We start from the raw sequence: 6,977 nt of genomic DNA on the forward strand, positions 1-6,977 counted from the left end.
TAATATAATTTGGCATATTTTTATCACACAGGGTACTGTGTAAACATATAAAATGAAATCGAACGCTACAGATAAAATTTGGATAATGTAATACTAAGAGAACCAGTCTAGAATTTTAACATGTCACTATGACATCGAAGAATCATAAATTATCTTCATTTTGGAGAAAGGAGAGCCTCTTCAATAAATGATGCTAGGAAAATGGAAAGCCGCATGCAAAAGAATGAAACTAGACTACTATTTGACACCATACACAAAAATTAACTCCAAATAGATTAAAGACTTGAATATAAGACCTGAAACAACAAAATATGTAGAAGAAAACATAGGCACTAAACTTATGGACTTTGGTTGCAGAGTGGTTTTTGTGAACTTGACCCCAAGTGCAAGGGAATTAAAAGCAAAAATAAATTAATGGGACTACATCAAACTAAAAAGCTTCTACAAAGCAAAAGAAACCATCAACAAGGTAGAGATAACCATCCAAATGGGAAATTATATTTGCAAACAAAACCTCCAATAAGGGCCTAATATCCAAAATATAAAAAGAACTTATACAACTCAACTATATAAAAAAAAAAAATTCAATTAAAAACTGGGCAGAGGACCTGAAAAGACACTTTTCCCAAGAAGACAAACAGATGGCCAACAGATACGTGAAAAGATGTTCAGCCTCACCAGCAATAAGGGAAATGCAAATCAAACCGCAATGAGATATGACCTCATACCTATTAAAATGGCTGTTATCAACAAGACAAGTAACAACAAATGTTGGAAAAGTTGTGGAGAAAAAAGGAACTCTCATTCGCTGCTGGTGGGAATGTAAATTGATGCTGCCTCTATGAAAAATAATATGGAGGTTCTTCAAAAAATTAAGACTAGAGCTACCATATGCCCCAGCAAATCCCTGTTCTGGGTATCTACCTGAAATATTTGAAAACACTTATTCATAAAAATATATGTGCCCCGTTGTTCATTATTCATGGTGGCCAAGACACGGAAACAACTGATGTGTTTTTCAATGGCTGATTAGATAAAGAAAATGTGGTACATATATACAATGGAATACTACTCAGTCATAAAAAAGATGAAATATTGCCATTTGTGGCAACATGGATGGATCTTGAGAGTATCATGCTACATGAAACAAGTCAGATGAAAATGGACAAGAACCATATGACTTCACTCATATTAGGACATAAAACAGAAAATGACAAATGAACAAACAAAACAAACTCAGACACAGACAGCAGTATGGTGGTTACCTGAGGCGAAGAGGGGTGGGGGAGGATAAAGAGGTAAAGGGGGTCAAATATATGGTGACAAGAGGCTAGACTCTTGGGTGGTGAGCACACAATGCAATATATAAATGTTGTATTATAGAATTACAAGCCTGAAATTTGTGATATTAACCAATGTAACCCCAATAAATTTAATTAAATTAAAAAATTATCTTCATCGGTTTGTAAATTGATTTGCTTCATTTTACAATCACTGGAACTTGTAACCTCATTAAGTAGCATTATCATGACCTACATCATTTTGCAGGGAACAGGGATTTACAAAGGAACAAACCATATTCATTCTTTCAATAAATACTCTCTTAAAATAGGAGAGGATGAAGAACGATGGTGCTTGGATATTTTAAATAACTCTATTTGAATTTAAATCTCCATTAACCTCAGATTAACAAAGCTATTATTAATATTAAATTAACAAGTTCTTTATACATGTTCAAGGAGCCATGAGGATATAAAAATAAAAATAAGGACTAGTGGGGAAGACAAATAAACCTCCCTAATTGTAAGGCAGAATGACATACAAGCTATGTAAATGTACAATAAACATTTTAGCAGTGCTTGGAAAAGTAAAACGGCCTCAGGACTTCTGAAGTGCCTAAATGTGGCTTTTGCTAGTCCATAATGAAGTTTTTTACTGATCTGTAGCTAAATGACAAAAATAACAATGTGGAAAAGCTTTTCAAATAGCTTCTTTATATTATTTTTAAATCCTTAACTTTCTTGACATTAAAAATAGTTCTCTTTTAATGAAATGCATCTTGGTTCCCTGTTTTGTGAAACTCTGAAAACCAATACAAAAGAATATAAGTTGTTCAAGGGCAGAGAATGTGTCTGCTTATTTACCATGTATCCCCTAGCACTTAACACAGTGCCTCACATAGGCATCCAGCAAACATTGCTGAATAAATTAATGAGGAAGCAGCATCTGAGTTTTCTTTTGTAGGATGAGAAGGATGTGACAGGAAGTCATTTACTTGTATATTTAATAAATAATGCAATAGTTATCTATTTCTGCATAACAAATTACCCCCAAATTTAGCAGCTTAAAGTGGTATGTATTTATTATCTCACAGTTTCTGTGGGTTAGGAATCTGGACATGATTTAGATGGGTGCTTGAGTTCAGGATCTCTTGGTCACCTCAAGGCTCCACTGGGGAGGATTCACTTCCGAGCTCACTCATGACTGTTGGCAGGACTCAGTTCCTCATGGGCTGTTATACCAAGGCCTCGGTCCTTTGGTTTCTTCCCACGTGGATCTCTCCACAGAGCATGTCACAGCATAGCAGCTTAATTCATTGGAGTGAGCAACCAAGAAGATGAGAGTACAAGCCAGATGGCTATCACAGTCTTTTGAAATTTAATGACAGAAGTGCCATCCCATCATTTTTGCTGTATTCTATCAGTTACAAGCAAGTCACTGGGTCCAATTCACACCCAAAAGAAGGGGATTACACAAAGGCGTGAATCACCATGGCTCTTGGGGGCCACATTAGAAGGTGAAAAAACTGAACGTGAAAGGAAAAGGAAGAGGAGTGAAAGATGACTACATTTGTTGAGGATGCAAGATAGGATGCAGTGTGATCATGGCATTAGACTTACAGAAGAATATGGTTCACTCTCAATATCGGTGCTTCCCATGCATTACAATCACCTGAGCAGATTTTAAAAAGAGGTGCCCAGCTCCTTGTGAAAATGCTGATTCTAGTGCTAGAGCATCATGTAATGCCAGAAAATAAAGTGCTCAAAATACAAAAGAATAGGTCAAGGGACATTGGAGCCAACCTTTAAGAGTTCCCAATGTCCAAAGCTGGAAAAATCTGAATAAAATAAATAACAGTATTTGGTTATAACTGAAAGTATGAAAATATTCATGAATGCATACCTATATAAGTGACTGAACAAATAAATGTAGAAAAGGGAAATTTTCCATAGACTATTCCCAATAATATACATGAATACTTTACTCTCTAGGAGGTGGAGTTATTTGCCCTCTCCCCCTTGAGTGTGGGCTAGACTGAGTGACTTACTTCCAAAGAACAGAGTATAGAAAGAGAAAAATAGGAGCTTTGCAATGAAGAGCCTGGTGAGAGCTACCTTAGCCAAGTGGTCAAAGTTAGCATGTCTAGTGCTAAGTCATGTTGATAGTATGCACCATTTAGGATGATGCGATGAAAATGGCACCTCGCTTTCGTGGCAATCCTCCCTAAGTCCCCAAACTCCATTCTAAACATGAAGAAAACATCAGACAAACCCAAACTGACTAATTCTCATATTTGTCAAGATCATGAAAAACAAAGAAAGACAGAAACTGTTACAGACCAGAGGAAGCTTAGGAGACATTATGATTAAGTGCAATGAGGGATCCTGGATTGGATCCAGGAATAAAAAAAGGACAGTAGTAGAACAAGTGAACTCTGAATAGTCTGTAGTTTAGTTCATAGTAATGTACCAATGTTAATATCCTAGTTCAGACAACTGTACCATAGTTATGTAAGATGCTAACATTAGGGGATCGTGTAACAGGTATATAGGAACTCTGTACTATTTTTAATTTTCTATAAACCTAAAATTATTACAAAATAAAGGTGGTTTTTGTTTGTTTGTTTGTTTTTTGTTTTTTTTGTTTTTTGTTTTTTGTTTTAATGAAACAGATGTCCAGGCCTCGTTGCTGAGACTATAATTTAATTTGTCTCGGTCAGTGAGGGTGGTGACGGTTAGGCACCATTATTTTCTCAAAGTTCCCCAGATGATTCTCATGTTCAGACAGCGTAGAGAATCATTACTCTATATTAGGGGATCTCAAACTTGAATGTATATTAGAATCTTTTGGGGAGTTTTGTTAAAACAGATTGCTAGGTCCAACCCCTGAGCTTCTGATTTCGTAGGCCTGGGGTGGAGCCTGAGACCTTACACCTCTGACAAATTCTCAGGTGATGCTGATTTTGCTGGTATGGGGTCCACATTTTAACCACTGCTCTATACCCAAATCTAAAGGTGGTATCTCCCAAACCACTGTGAAAAGTAGCAGCGGTGTGATATAGTGGAAAGAGCACTAGTTTATAGCTCAAGGGACTTGGATTCTAGTCCTGAATTTGTCATTATTCACTCATAGAACCTGTGCGAAGCACTTTACCTCTCTTGGCCTCAAGCTTCTCATCTGCAATATAGAGACTGGTTTATTGGTCATTAAATCAAAAAGTCTATATGTCTTTCAAGTTTTCATATTACCATCTAAATTTGATAATTTCGTGAAATCTAACTCAATGTTTCTAAAACATTTGTGGAAGATGTTTCTCTAGAATACGTATTATGATGATGAAGTAATGAAGACTATTTTAATCAGTAAGTCAATACATTCAAATTAAAAACATCCCTATTTTGAGGGGGGCCAGACTAAGGCACAATGGTGGCTGCCCTTCCAGTCTGGTGCCAGGTAATACAGACTTTCTCAGTATGAATCCCGTGGGAGTCTCTGACTCACCGCCGGTGTCCAGGGCTACTGATAAAGATACTGACAATTATAGTGCATACAGACTCATAATACCACCAATTAAAGCGGGAAAAGGAGGATTTGTGGTGGAAACATATACAGGGCTTATCAAAACTGCTGTGCTCTTCCATAATATGAGAAGGTCCTACTTCACATTTCAAGTCATCGCAACTGATAACTACAGGAAGGGACTAAGTGGCAAAGCTGATGTACTTGTCTCTGTGGTCAATCAGCTGGATATGCAAGTCATTGTTTCTAATGTGCCCTCGACTCTAGTGGAAAAAAAGATAGAGGATCTTACTGAGTAATGAATTTTTGTTTACTTATATATTTATTTTCATACAGCTATAATGTCCTATTGGATTAGATCCTTTAAATCATTATGTCTAGATTAAACATACATTTTAAAACACTGTCTTAGTAATTTAGGTAGCTTTATTTGAAATATCTGAAGATTCTAAATACTTTCAAATAGGAATGAAAATTAGATGTGAGAAGATATTCAGAATGCTTTGATTGATGCATCAATATAACCTCAAATGCAGCATGTAAGAAATAAATCATAACATTAATTGAGTAAAAAATAATTCCCTATTCCAAGTTATCACCATACACCTAGTCCAATGATGCTGTCATTGCCCCAAAATTTTCTGGAACTCTTTTCTTTAATATATCAAAGCCAGTTTTTGGACGACAAAAGAATACCAGGCTTACTACTTTTAAAATCACACCTCATTGATCAAATGTAGCAATTTCTAGCTTTCTTAGCCATGTTAACCACCAGACAGCCTCCAAATGACCCTTGGTTAGCTATTAGGGGGGGGAAAAACTCATTTGGGAACTTGATAAAAGATATGGAGCCCTCCCCAGAAAAATACATCAGCATACAAAATAATTTGCCAGCAATTTTAATCCCTAGACTCCAATTTAGAAACTCCTGCTATATGGAGATTAAGATTTACCACTATGAAGAAAATCCAAATGTTCAGAGAAGACTCAGAAGGAATCAGTTGAAGGCAACTAGTCTGAAGGAAACAAATGCATAGTAGGAAAAGCACCGAACTTGGAGTGTGAGGTAAGAGCTGAAGTAGATGTGAATATGTGGAGATTCACTTCACTGCGCTACTTGAACTTTTTTTTTTTTCTTTAGGCAAGGCAACCCTTGGTTGACCTCAAAGATTGCAAGGACCTTGTCAGTTTACAATCCCTTATTATTATTATTTTTTTTAATTTATGCCTACAGCACCTAGTCTTCCTAGGTGGTCTCCCATCCAAGTACTTACTAACCAGGCTCGACCCTGCTTAGCTTCCGAGATCAGACATCGGGCTTCTTCAGGGTGGCATGGCCGTAGACACTACCTGAAAATTTTTGTGAAACAAAGCAGAAAATTTTTTAAGAGGAAAAAAAAATAACACACACATAATGGGATCCTGGCAACCAAATGAATAAACTGGAATGTTAAAAATGTCATTTCCCCATTACAAAGGGAAATAATATTGTACCTAAATCTAGTATGTCAACCTATTACTAAGAAACATGGATAATGTAATATAAACATCCCACCTACCATGAGATCTAAACTGATAGCAACAGGGTGGTGGACTGTCAGATCCACGAAACAGTGACGATATTAAGGCTCTCACATCGCAAGAATAAAGAAACATTCTGAGGGATGATTCTGAAATCGACATTTCTACTTATTTGTAAGCATGTCTTTTTTTTTAAATGGGAGTCTTTAAAAATTTATGTCTCATCATTGTCAATTAAAATTTTTGCATCAGAGAAAGATGGACTAAGAGAAAGCTGCATGGCAGCACTCTTTGCGACAATAAAAACTGAGAAACTGGTACCAAATTTCCACATTAACCGAACATTAAATCTTATTCATAGTCAAAACCTGAGAAATTTCTCCATTAAACCATCAAGTTCCCAACTTTGGTAGTAGCTTTAATAAAATAGAAAGTGACATTCAGCTTGTTGTCCCTCTCGCACAAGTCACCTCCAACAGTTAACTGTGGGCACTGAGCCACTGATTACTGTTCACTGGTAAAATAACGATAATGGTCACTACATAAATCAAATCTCTAGGATCAATACTGTCCAATAGAACTTTCCGTGATGACAAAAAATGTTCTATATCCTGTGGTTTCCAATGTAGTAGCCTCTCGCCATCTGCAGCTATTGG

General features: G+C 36.4%; 1 pseudogene; it reads right to left on the minus strand.

The window, feature by feature from the left end:
- Positions 1 to 6,025: 6,025 nt before the first annotated feature.
- LOC111732026 lies at positions 6,026 to 6,145 on the minus strand (annotated as a pseudogene).
- Positions 6,146 to 6,977: the final 832 nt, after the last annotated feature.

This window comes from Pteropus vampyrus, unplaced genomic scaffold, assembly GCF_000151845.1.
Source record: "Pteropus vampyrus isolate Shadow unplaced genomic scaffold, Pvam_2.0 Scaffold419, whole genome shotgun sequence".
Taxonomy (NCBI): Eukaryota; Metazoa; Chordata; class Mammalia; order Chiroptera; family Pteropodidae; genus Pteropus; species Pteropus vampyrus.